The following is a 13,390-nucleotide window of genomic DNA, read 5'->3' as shown; positions in this document are numbered from 1 at the left end:
ATGCCGTGGCTCACGCCTGCAATCTTAGCACTTTGGGAGGTGAAGGTGGAGGTGGGTGGATCACAAAGTCGGGAGTTCCAGACCAGCCTGGCCAAGGTGGTAAAACCCTGTCTCTACTAAAAATCTGAAAAATAAGCCGGGCATGGTGGCAGGTGCCTATAATCCCAGCTACTCGGGTGGCTGAGGCAGGAGAATCACTTGAAGCCAGGAGGCAGAGGTTGCAGTGAGCCAAGATTGCACCATTGCATTCCAGCCTGGATGGCAGAGTGAGACTCCATCTCAAAAAAAAAAAAAGGATGTAAAAGTCTTAGACACCAACTTGACAAAGAAAGAATGTCTGGGCTCTGGCTAGGAACTTGAGCCTTATGTGGGATGTGTAGATAAACAATAGTGTCAAGGGCCAGACATGGCAGCTCACATCTGTAGTCCCAGTTATTCAAGAGGTTGAGGCAGGAGAATCACTTGAGCCCAAGAGCTTGAGTCCAGCCTGAGCAATACAGCAAAACCCCACCTCTAAGAAATAAAAATAAACAGGCTGGGCGTGGTGGCTCATGACTATAATCCCAGCACTTTGGGATCACCTGAGGTCAGGAGTTCAAGACCAGCCTGGCCAATATGGTGAAACCCCCAACTCTACAAAAATACAAAAATACAAAAATTTTGCCAGGCATGGTGGCAGGCACCTGTCATCCCAGCTACTCCAGAGGCTGAGGCAGGAGAATCACTTCAACCCAGGAGGTGGAGGTTGTGGTGAGCCAAGGTCATGACATTGCACATCAGCCTGAGCAACAAGAGCAAAACTCCATCTCAAAAAAAAAAGAAAAGAAAAGAAATAGAAAGAAGCAAGTGTTAAGCTTACAAGGAGCCCTGAATGTACAGGGTGGGAGAGCTGGATTCTGCCTGCTTAGGATGGAGAGAGGAGGAGGTGGGCAGGAGGTCAAGAGGCATTTTGGCAGAGGTCCATTTCCAACAGGGAGAGTTAAGCAGTGCCCGGGGAGGGAACACTGCAGGGCATAGGAACCGTGTGGGCAAGGACAGGAATGGGCAGGGCATGCTGAGGAGTGATGAGTGGGAGCCCAGCCTTCCTGAAAAGGCTCTTGGACTTCCGCACTTTGTAGATTTCATTGCCTTCTTCAGTGTCCCAGTCCCTCATTCCTCACCAAGTCAAGTTTCCTACAACAGCAGTGAAAGCAGGGACAGGTTTCCCTGGAAGCCAGCCTGCAGGGAAATGATCTCTTTGTTTCTCCCGCGTCTTCCTGTCCCTCCTGCACTCTCATGGTCCAGCTCTATTCTGAGGCAGTCTTTATGGGTAGGAATGTGTTTTATTCTTGCATCCTTGGTGTGACAGGCCACCCTCTGATAATTTGCTTCTGCTCCTCATGAAAGAGTCCAAAGACAAGTGATCCACCCATCCACATGGAAGGAAAAGTCCTATGGCTGGACAAAGGTGTTCTGAGCAGTTACAGGTTGAAAACTGAAAATGACAAAGGAAGGTGCCAATTCACATTTTCTTAAAGTTTCTCAATCCACCGTAACAATGTATTCTCAGGCTAGAGGGGGCTCGGGACACCACGTGGAGCTTGTGAGAGATGCCCATGGAGGCTGTTCAGGAAACAGACACCACAGCCTGCCTGTGGATGCTTCCTCAAATTTCACCTTCCTGGAACAGACACCATTCTGCTGATGCACATCCAAGGCCATCTCTGCTTTCTGGAAGGTGACTCTCTTTTTTAGGGATCTTGAGGAATCCCAGCAGCTGCCCTGTGCTGTGCACAAGCCTCAGTATCCACCAACATATAGAAATTCTGCTACCTCCTGAAATAGAGCCACTTTTCTATTTCACACCTCCCCCAAAATTTATCGAAGTAGGATTGACAAATAAAAATTGTATATATTTAAGATATAATACAATGATTCATATGTGTGTGTATAGTGTGCATATATACATATGTGTGCACATACATATATACAGAAAATGAAAAGATTTCCATAATCAAGCTAATTAATATATACATCACTTCCCATAGTTACCCTTTTGTGTGGGGGATTGGGAGGAAAGTGGTGAGAAGATTTAAGATCTACTCTCTTAGCAAATTTCAAGGGTGTGGTACATTATTATTAATTATAATCACCATGCTGTACATTAGATCTCCAGGACTTATCCTGTATAACTAAAATTTTATAGCTTTTGACCAATATCTCCCCCTTGCTCCCACCAGCCAAGCCCTTGGTAAGCACCATTCTACTGTTTCTATGTGTTTAACTTGGTAGATTCCACATATAAGTGAGGTTCTGTGCCTAGATTATTCACTTAGCGTAATGTCCTCCATATTTATCCATGTTGTGGTAAATGGCAGAATCTCCTTTCTTCAGAATCTCCTTTCTTTTTTTTTTTTTTTTTTTGAGACAGAGTCTCACTCCATCACCAGGCACCAGGCTGGAGTGCAGTGGCATGACCTCGGCTCACTGCAACCTCCACCTCCCGGGATCAAGCAATTCTTCTGCCTCAGCCTCCCAAGTAGCTGGGATTACAGGTGCCCGCCACCATACCTGGCTAATTTTAAAATTTTTAGTAGAGTCAGGATTTCAGCATATTTGCCAGGCTGGTTTTAAACTCCTGACCTCAAGTGATCTGCCTGTCTCGGCCTCCCAAAGTGCTGGGATTACAGGCATGAGCCACCATACCCGGCCAAGATTCTACCAAAATGCATTTTCAACTTATAATGTTTTCAACTTATGATGGAGTCTCACTCTGTCACCAGGCTAGAGTGCAGTGGCACGATCTCAGCTCTCTGCAATCTCTGTCTCCCAGGTTCAAGCGATTCTCCTGCCTCAGCCTCCTGAGTAGCTGGGACTACAGGCGCACGCCACCATGCCTGGCTAATTTTTGTATTTTTAGGAGACACGGGGTTTCACCATGCTGGTCGGGATGGTCTCAATCTCTTGACCTCGTGATCCACCTGCCTCAGCCTCCCAAAGTGCTGGGATTACAGGCATGAGCCACCGCGCCTGGCCTTCTTCAGTATTTCTTATAAGGCAGGTCTAGCAGTGATGAACTCCTTCAGCTTTTGTGTGACTGGGAAAGTCTTTATCTCTCCTTCATTTCTGAAGGATAACTTTTCCAAGTAAAGTGTCCTTAGTTGGTAGTTTTTTCTTTTAGCACATTGAGTACAATATATTTTATCATATCCTACTCTCTCCTGGTCTGCAAAGTTTTTGCTGAGAAATCCACTAATAACCTTATGGGGGGTTCCTTGTATGTGACCTATCTGTTTTCTCTTGCCTCTTTCTAAATTCTCTTTGTCTTTGATTTTTGACAATTTGATTATAATGTTCCCCACTGAAGTATTCTTTAGGTTAAACCTGTTTGGGGACTTTTGATCACCACGTGTGTGGCTGTCCATATCTCTCCCACTATTTGAAAAGTTCTTAGCTATTATTTCTTTAAATAAGCTTTTACCCCTTTCTCTCTCTCTTTTCCCTCTAAGATTTTCATAGTGTGAAAATTTTATTTCTCTTGGTGATGTCTCATTAATTCTGTACGCTGTCTTCATTCCTTCTCATTCTTTTTTCTCCTCTGACTGGATAATTTCAAATGACCTGCCTTCAAATTCACATATTCCTTCTTCTGCTTGATCAAGCCTGACATTGAAGCTTTCTATTGCATTTTTTCATTCCACTCATTGTTTTCTTCAGCTGCATAATTTCTATTTGGTACTTTTGTGATTTCTTTCTCTTTGTTGAACTTCTTGTTCTATTGATGTATTATTATTCTGATTTAGTTGAGTTGTCTATCTGCATTCTTTTATAGCTCAGTAAGCTTTCGTAAAACAATTATTTTGAATTATTTGTCAGGCAATTTTTATAGATCTTCATTTCTTAGGGGTCTGTTACTGGAAAATTACTATGTTCCTTTGATGGTGGTGTATTTCCCTGGTTTTTTTGTTTTGTTTTGTTTTTTGCTTTTTTGTTTTATTAGTAATGTTCCCTTAAGTCTTGCACTGATGTCTTTCCACTTGAAGAAGCCGTCACCCCTCTGACTTGCTTTGGGAGACAAATGCCTTCACCAGTAAGAAATTCCAAGCCCTCTCAGACTTTTTGAATGAAAGCATCCATTCTACCCTTTTTGTTTCCTCTTAGGATGGAATTTTTAAGATTGTATGCCTTCTCTCAACTTTACAAAGCCATGCCGGGTGTTGAGAACCTCCCTCTGAAATGCTCAAATTTGTGTGCCTTCTCCCAATTCCCCAGAGTCGAGCTGGCTGACTATACATGCAAAGGCTAACACTCGCTTTCCAGGGGTACACACAGGGAGCCAGCCATGGGTGGAGAGACAGGTGAGGTGTCTGCAGCATTGGGGTGTCCGTGGGTCAATCGGAGGAGTCTGCAGGTGTGGCATCCCAAACAGCTTGTGGGCAGGCTTCCTAGTGGATTCTGCAAAACAGTTAGTAGGATTGTGGCTTGTTGTTGAGTCCCATGCCCTAGTTACTGTGAGTCTCCACCTCTTTTTCCTACTTCCAACTTCTCCCAGCTACTCAGCATGCTTATCTCCTCAGTATTCTAGAGAGGGTGAGGAACAGGAGTGTCTCTGGGACAGCATTCCACACAGCTGTGGAACCTGGGCACTCACTCATTGCTCTCATTTTTTCCCATGGGAGGAATTGCAGGCTGAGGGGCTTTCTTCTGTCGTTTAGTTGTGACCCCATGTTGGAGGGAAGATGCTGGTAAAGTAAAAGTAATCTTACCCTCTCGAACGCATCTATTCTCAGATTTGATGATTCAGCTGTGTGCTGGAAATTCTCCCACTGGATTCTCAGATTCCCACAGAGGTACTCTTATCTCTGGGTGACTTTCAAAATCAGTGCACTATAGGTAAATGATGGTACAAAATTCCCGTTCCACCACCTTGCTGATAACATCATTGTCTTTCATTCCTTTTCTATTCTAAAGTCTCCTGTGCTATCTAGGGCCACTTCTCAAGGCCACCTACCCACATCATTAGTGCCTTCCCTCAATTGCCCATGGTTTCTGCAAGATCACCCATGAAACTGCATTGTAGTCCAGCTTTTATGCTCTCAGAACAAGAAACCTAGAAGAATAATAAAAATAACAGATTTCAGCCCAGAATCCACTTCAGCAGCATTCAGATCTTCCAAATGAAGAAAGCTAATTATCTGCACCCACTCTTCCCTAAAACAGCAACATTCAAAAATAAGTGAGCAGCTCCTCTCCAAAGATGTGTAAGCAGAGGCACAGGAACTATCTGTTCTTAGCCAAAGATATTCTAGCCTTGTGCTACTACCAATGGAGCCCATGGACCAGCTGCATCGCATCACCTGGGACACATCAGAAATGCAGAATCTTGTTAGAAATGCTCCTCCACTCCACATCTACTGAATCAGTCTTTATCAAGATCCTTGAATGATGCATGTGCACATTAAAGTTGAGACATGTTGGTTTCCAGCCACAGCTGCACCTTAGAATCACCTGGGCAATTACAGTTTTTAAATATCAATACCCAGGCCCCATCCACAACCAAGTAAATCAGACTCTGTGAGTGGGGCTCAGACATCTGTATTTTAAATGTTCCCAATGGGTTTCTAATGTGGACTGGGTTAGAACTTCCCATGAAGATTCCTATGCTTCATAGCCAGCTAGACTTGAGAAATTTTCCTTCTCTTCCTTGTTCCTTTTACATAGGTAATATGTGCACATAACTTTTTTAAAGTCAAAGAATATAGGCCGGGCATGGTGGCTCACGCCCGTAATCCCACTTTGGGAAGTCAAGGAGAGCAAATCACTTGAGTTCAGGAGTTTGAGACCAGCCTGACCAAAATGGTGAAACCCCGTGTCTACTGAAAATACAAAAAAAAACAAAAAATTAACCAGGTGTGTGGTGACACATGCCTATATTCCCAGCTATCTGGGAGGCTGAAGTAGGAGAATCACTTGATCCTAGGAGGCAGAGGTTGCAGTAAGCCAAGATCTCACCACTGCACCCCAGCCTGGGTGACAGAGCAAGAGTCTGTCTCAAAATAAATAAGCAAACAAATAAATAAGTAAATAAATAAAAGTCAAAGAATATAAACTCACATACAGTAAAAAGCAAGTATCTCTCCATCTCTAACCTTCAGTGCCCCAATTTTCTCTCCAAAAGCAACCACTGTTACCAGTTTTTTGTGCCCTTCTAGCACTTTTTTTTTTTTCTTTTTTTTTAGACAGAGTCTTGCTCTGTCTCCCAGGCTGGACTGCCGTGGCGCAATCTCGGCCCACTGCAACCTTCACCTCCCAGGTTCAAGCAAGTCTTCTGCCTCAGCCTTCCAAGTAGCTGGGACTACAGGTGAACGCCACCATGCCAGGCTAATTTTTTTTTTCTGCATTTTTAGTAGAGACAGGGTTTCACCGTATTGGCCAGACTAGTCTCGAACTCCTGACCCTGTGATCCACCAGCCTTGGCCTCCCAAAGTGCTGGGATTACAGGCGTAAGCCACCATGCCTGACCCTTCCAGAGCTTTTCTATGCATGATCAAACACATCCAAGTACAGACACCCTTCTTTATATAGTATTATACTATACATGCTGTTCTGTGTCTTGCTATTTTCACTTCACACTATATCTTAGACATTGTCCCACAGCAGTAATTGTGTCTCAGTTCTTTTTGACAGCTACATACTATTCTATTTTATCAATGTAACGTAACTTATTCATCAATCTCCGGTTGATATACATTCAGGATATTTCCAATTTTTTGTTACTACAATCTGCAATGAATAATACACAAAATACCACAACTTCAGTTACTCTTTCCCTTCTTTCCCACTTTTCTTCAAAGCGCTCATCAACACCACCTCAGGGTAACCTCATTACTTATCATACAGACTGGGACACTTTTTTTTTTTTTTTTTTTTTTAGATGGAGGCTTGCTCTGTCTCCCAGGCTGGAGTGCAGTGGCGCGACCTCAGCTCACCACAACCTCCACCTCCCAGGTTCAAGTAATTCTCCTGCCTCAGCCTCCCGAGTAGCTGGGACTGGAGGTGCCCACAACCATGCTGGGCTAATTTTTATATTTTTAGTAGAGACAGAGTTTCACCATTTGGCCAGGCTGGCCTCCAACTCCTGACCTCAAGTGATCGGCCCACCTCAGCCTCCCAGAGTACTAGGATTACAGGTGTGAGCCACTGTGCCCGGCCCAGACTGGGACACTTCTCAGAGCAGAAGGGAGCACTAATATTTGTACTAGAACATATCTGTTACTAGCCCAGGCAACGATACATGGTCATCCTACATGATCTATTATGCATTCCTTATTTATTTGTTTATTGTCTGCTTCTCCCACTAGAATATAAGCTTCTGGAGGGTAAAAACTAGCCTGTCTTCTTCATGACTGTTTCTCCAGAGCCCTGAACCGTGCCTGGAATGCAGCAGTACCTTATTAAATGTTTGATGAATGACTAAACGGATTAAAATTAAATATCTCTGAATAGTATCATTAACACATGTATAAGAATATATTCAAGATAAATTCCTAAAATTTGAATGATTGCATCAAAATGTACATGCATTTTTTTTTTTTTTTTGAGATGAAATCTCACTATGTTGCCAAGGCTGGATTGGATCCAAACTCCTGGCCTTAAGCAATCCTCCTGCGTCAGCCTCCCAAGTAGCTACTAGTATACACATCTTATAATTTTTTTTTTTTTTTTGAGACGGGGTTTCGCTCTTGTTACCCAGGCTGGAGTGCAATGGCACGATCTCAGCTCACCGCAACCTCCGCCTCCTGGGTTCAAGCAATTCTCCTGCCTCAGCCTCCCTAGTAGCTGGGACTACAGGCGTGCGCCACCATGCCCAGCTAATTTTTGTATTTTTAGTAGAGACGGGGTTTCACCATGTTGACCAGGATGGTCTCGATCTCTTGACCTCGTGATCCACCCGCCTCGGCCTCCCAAAGTGCTGGGATTACAGGCTTGAGCCACCGCACCCGGCACACATCTTATAATTTAGTAGACATGACTGTATTGTACTCCATGGGGTATGTACTAATCAGCACTCCCACCTTCAATGAGAGTGGGATCTGCCTCCCTCAATCCACGCAGCCTACATGTGTGCATGTGTGTGCAAATGTGCATTTATACACACATCACACTCAATGTGCTCCACACACAGGCACACACAGAGACCTGCTGCCACAGCCCTGCCAGGACAAACACTGAATCTTCTGACTTCCCAGGGACACGTGTTCTGGTGCTGAGAGAGAAGGAGGCCCCTCACACACTCCATCAGGGGTGTTTGTTCATCCTCTCTTCTCTCCATACCCTTCCCAGACAGAATCTACATTTGCAAATTACCTTCCAGGTCCCCGACTATTGAGACACAGCTTGGCAGCACCGACTGCAGGCCTGGCTCAATAAATGTTTCATTAATTAGTCCATCAAGCCAAATCAAAGATTAGGTTGATTATCCAGATATTTTTATCTATACGGTACTGGGCAACTGGTTAATCGCTTTTTCTCTTTTTTTTAATTTTGTACTGAAATGATAATAATATGTTTGGGAATTATGCAGATATAGCCTCAAAGGTCAAAAGATTGATAAGTATGAAATGTTCTCAGGGTGTCCTTAGGGGCAGACTGCTGCAAAAGCAATCGTCATTATCCTAGGAGTCAGTGCCTGGGTGTTGCCATGATGCTGAGGTAGAAAATACTCTGGCTTATGATGGGAAAACTAAAATCCACAAATATGATCTGTTACAGGATGGGGTCCTGAGCCAGACCTCAAGAGCATGTTCTCGGATCTCGCACAAGAAGGAATTCAGGGAGAGTCCACAGTGCAAAGCAAAAGCAAGTTTATTAAGAAAGTAAAGGAGCCGGGCGCGGTGGCTCAAGCCTGTAATCCCAGCACTTTGGGAGGCCGAAGCAGGTAGATCACGAGGTCAAGAGATCGAGACCATCCTGGTCAACATGGTGAAACCCCGTCTCTACTAAAAATACAAAAATTAGCTGGGCAAGGTGGTGCATGCCTGCAGTCCCAGCTACTCGGGAGGCTGAGGCAGGAGAATTGCCTGAACCCAGGAGGCGGAGGTTACGGTGAGCCGAGATCGCGCCATTGCACTCCAGCCTGGATAACAAGAGTGAAACTCCATCTCAAAAAAAAAAAAAAAAAGTAAAGGAAAAAAGAATGGCTACTCCATAGACAGAACGGTCCCAAGGGATGCTGTTTGCCCATGTTTATGGTTATTTCTTGATGATATACTAAACAAAGGGTGGATTATTCATGCCTCCCCTTTTTAGACCATATAGGGTAACTTCCAGATGTTACCATGGCCCTTGTAAACTGTCATGGCGCTGGTGGGAGTGTAGCAGTGAGGACGACCAGAGGTCATTCTCACCATCTTGGTTTTGGTGAGTTTTAGCTGGCTTCTTGACTGCAACCTGTTTTTATCAGCAAGGTCTTTATGACCTGCATCTTGTGCTGACCTTCTAACTTATCCTGTGACTTAGAATTCCTTAACCATCTGGGAATGCAGCCCAGTAGGTTTCAGCCTCATTTTACCCAGCCCCTACTCAAGATGGGGTCACTCTGTTCCACATGCCTCTGACAGTTCTGCAAAAATAAAAGACCAAACTCAGAGAACCTACATCAGCACGATTTTTCCCACTGTGGCTGTCCATACATACGCTGATCATGAGGACAAAGGAATGAGTTATTGCATAAGATTCTTTTTTTTTTTTTTTTTTTTTTTTTTTTGAGACAGGCTGGAGTGCAATGGCGCGATCTCGGCTCACTGCAACCTCCGCCTCCTGAGTTCAGGCAATTCTCCTGCCTCAGCCTCCTGAGTAGCTGGGATTACAGGCATGCACTGCCATGCCCAGCTAATTTTTTGTATTTTTAGTAGAGATGGGGTTTCACCATGTTGACCACGATGGTCTCGATCTCTTGACCTCGTGATCCACCCACCTCGGCCTCCCAAAGTGCTGGGATTACAGGCTTGAGCCACCGCGCCCGTCTGCATAAGATTCTTAACCATGCCTCTCCCTGTGGGATTCCAGCAGAATCTGGGCATGCCACAGCTCTGTGGGAAAATACTAGGTTGAGGCCAGGTGCAGTGGCTCACACCTGTAATCCCAGCACTCTGGGAGGCAGAGGCAGATGGATCACTTGAGGCCAGGAGTTTGACACCAGCCTGGCCAACATGGCGACATCCCATCTCTACTAAAAATACAAAAATTAGCCAGGCGTAGTGGTGTGTGTCTGTAGTTCCAGATACTCAGGAGGCTTAGACAGGAGAATCGCTTGAACCCAGGAGGCAGAGGTTGCAGTGAGCCGAAATTGTGCCACTGCACTCTAGCCTGGCAACAGAGCAAGGGACTCCGTCTCAAAAAAAAGAGAAAATATTATTTTGAGTAAAATATAGGAAAGTAAAAATCTGGTCATCAAATAACCACAATGAGGAGAGATGCCATGTGGTTCCTGTGCTTCATAAATTTTCCATGGAAAGTGACTATTTCCATGAAACCCCATCCAAGAGCCCTGGGGGGATCCCGTGTTCTGTCCCCTGAGTTCCTCATGTCGTCACTTAAGAGTCATGAATTATCTGCCTTACTTTCATTTCCGGATCAGAAGATGCTGAGATTTTTTGTGCTGTTGTGTTTAGCTATAGCTATTAGACTAGGGCTTTCTGGGTATTAATCTGGTTGAAGTTGTGCTCTTGGTGGATTTAGGATGGAATAAAGTAACGGCATCCCAAGAACCTTCTCTGCACAATCCACAACCAGGCGCCCAGGGCGGATACATCCAGAGCCTGCCACTCCCCTGTCCCTGGCAACAGCTCAGTGTAAAGCAGCCCAGGACCTCCAGAAGGTACAATCTACAGATCAGGAAGCCCTAGCAGGTTCGATGCAACTGGAAATTTTTGGGATAACTTCCAGAAGCTGGAAGAAATAATTCACAAAAGCATGTTCCCTTTACTCTCTAAAGATTTGCCTTTGATTTTTAAAACGCTCTTTCGAGTTGAGTTGGAGCACTCACTCACACATTCGTCTGGGTGACGGTGGTCTGGCAGCCACCCATGCCTCAGAGGCTGCCAGGAGGACTCCAGCGGCTTGTTGAGGCCTCCGATTCCTTGCCGGAGCACAGAAATGCGTGCTCCCGACCATAAGCGCTGCCTTCACAGGCTGTCGGGGAGTGTGAACTGGGGACAGCAGAGCTGGCTGGCAGCCCCACAGTAGCCACTTCCTCCTCCACCCGCACGATGCAAACACTCAGAAAGATCAATAGCTGTTGCTTCAGAATTTCCCTCTGCTCAACGTTGTCAACACATGTTCAGCCACACTCCGTGTATGTATAAGTCCACAAATACCCGAGCCAACAAACACATTCATCACACATCGATCTTCACGGTCGACTCAACACCTTTCAAATGGTGCAACACATCACAGTGGAGGGCAAACTTGGGCCCGGCCAAGGATAGATGCCCACAGGGTCTCAAGGGGTCCAAGTCTAATCAAGATTTACTAAGGTTTTGGGGATGCCAATCTGGGGACCTTGCAACTAGGCAGGGACATTTGTACCATCTTGAGGCCCGGATCACGTGTGAGGGAACGTGCCTCCAGTGTCTCGATAAGAGATAATTTATCAGAAAGCACAAGCATGGTGGCTCACACCCGTAATCCCAGCAATTTGGGAGGTCAAGGCGGGTGGATCACTTGAGGCCAGGAGTTCGAGAACAGCCTGGGCAACACGATGAAACCCCATTTCTACTAAAAATACAAAAATTAGCTAGGTGTGGTGGCAGGTGCCTGTAATCCCAGCTACCTCGGAGGCTAAGGCAGGAGACTGGCTTGAACCCAGGAGATGGAGGTTACAGTGAGCCAAGATCACATCACTACACTCCGGCCTTGGCAACAGAGTGAGACTCTGTCTCAAAAAGGAAAGAAAGGAAAGGCCAGGCGCAGTGGCTCAAGCCTGTAATCCCAGCACTTTGGGAGGCCGAGGCGGGTGGATCACCAGGTCAAGAGATCGAGACCATCCTGGTCAACATGGTGAAACCCCGTCGCTACTAAAAATACAAAAATTAGCTGGGCATCGTGGTGCATGCCTGTAATCCCAGCTACTCAGGAGGCTGAGGCAGGAGAATTGCCTGAACCCAGGAGGCAGAGGTTGCGGTGAGCCGAGATCGCACCATTGCACTCCAGCCTGGGTAACAAGAGCGAAACTCCGTCTCAAAAAAAAAAAAAAAAGAAAGAAAAGAAAAGAAAGGAAAGCACAGAAGTAGTGTCTGCAGAGGCAGTGCCTGGTGGCGTGGGCTTGAGAACAGGCGCACCCCTTCTGGAGGACTCATGTTTTCAGCCACAACGCATCTTCCTTCAAGTGTCACAGGATGAGCTTTTAACAGGTGGCAGCTCTGGAACAACTCAATTCCAAATTGCCTGTGTCTGTCTGTTTTAAAAAGAAGAGTCAGTGCTGTCTTTCCCAGGGACCCTAACCAACAGCCTCACTAGCACCATGGAAGGAATCCAACTTTGGCAACACGCAGGCTTGGGGTCCAGCCCTGGCTGTGCCATAAATCGCTGAGTGGCCTTGATTAGGTCAGAACCTTTCAAACCTTTGATTTCTTAATCTCTAAAATGGGAACGATAGCATCCACTCCCTCAAGTTTGTTGCAGGGATTAAAGTCGATGTGCATAAAACATTTAGGACCCAACAGGAGAGTGGCACATAGAGGGGCAGGAAAGGCCAACAGTCAACCCACTCAGCAGGGCAACTCGGCCTTCCTGTAGTCTTTCCTCCTGCAGGGCAACCTTCCCCAGGACCCTCTGGAAAGCAGAAGTCAGACCAATGTGCTTCTGTAAAGAATCATAGCTTTGGGATTGACCATGAACATGCGAGTGTGACATGGTTATCTGCAGTGAGCTTAGGGATAAGGTAGTGCCTGAGCAGCAGGCAGAGGAGGCTTGGGTTCGGAGGAATAAGAGGAAAACTTTGTGCTAAGTACACCTGTCCCACACTTACAGCTCAAAGACAGAGGAACTGATGGGTGACCTTCTCAAGGATGCTATCGTGGTGCCTACAAATCTCACTGGAAAGTCCTCACCAGCAGACACTCCTGCCCCTGAAATTCACGCCTTCATTGTGGACCTTCCACAGCAGATCCCACATGCACACCAGGCATCAGCAGGGTGAGGACTGGCCCCTGTGCAGGTCACCAGCCAGCTCCCCTTAACTCTGCAGTATCTTCTTTTTTTTTTTTTTAGACAGAGTCTTGCTCTGTCACTGAGGCTGAGGTGCAACACCATGCCCGACTAATTTTTGTATTTTTAGAAGAGACAGGGTTTCACCATGTTGGCCAAGCTGGGCTCAAACTCCTGATCACAGGTGATCCTCCCGCCTTGG

At 45.8% G+C, this 13,390-nt stretch overlaps 1 long non-coding RNA gene across 2 annotated transcripts in view; it reads right to left on the bottom strand.

Annotated features, from left to right (window-relative positions):
- Positions 1-888: 888 nt before the first annotated feature.
- LOC141581292 (uncharacterized) overlaps positions 889-13,390 on the bottom strand; it is a 46,182-nt gene continuing 33,680 nt past the window's right edge. The window contains exons 3-4 of one of the 2 annotated variants that reach the window (XR_012513885.1): positions 4,991-5,089; positions 889-4,434 (exon numbers count right to left, since the gene is read on the bottom strand). This is a non-coding gene — a long non-coding RNA (uncharacterized LOC141581292). Of the gene's footprint in view, positions 5,090-13,390 lie in introns of both variants that reach the window. The other variant, XR_012513884.1, reaches the window with a different exon arrangement.

The sequence above is a fragment of the Saimiri boliviensis genome, chromosome 14, assembly GCF_048565385.1.
Source record: "Saimiri boliviensis isolate mSaiBol1 chromosome 14, mSaiBol1.pri, whole genome shotgun sequence".
Taxonomy (NCBI): Eukaryota; Metazoa; Chordata; class Mammalia; order Primates; family Cebidae; genus Saimiri; species Saimiri boliviensis.
Note: the sequence above shows the minus strand (reverse complement) of the source record. Positions and strands in the feature narration are given on the sequence as shown.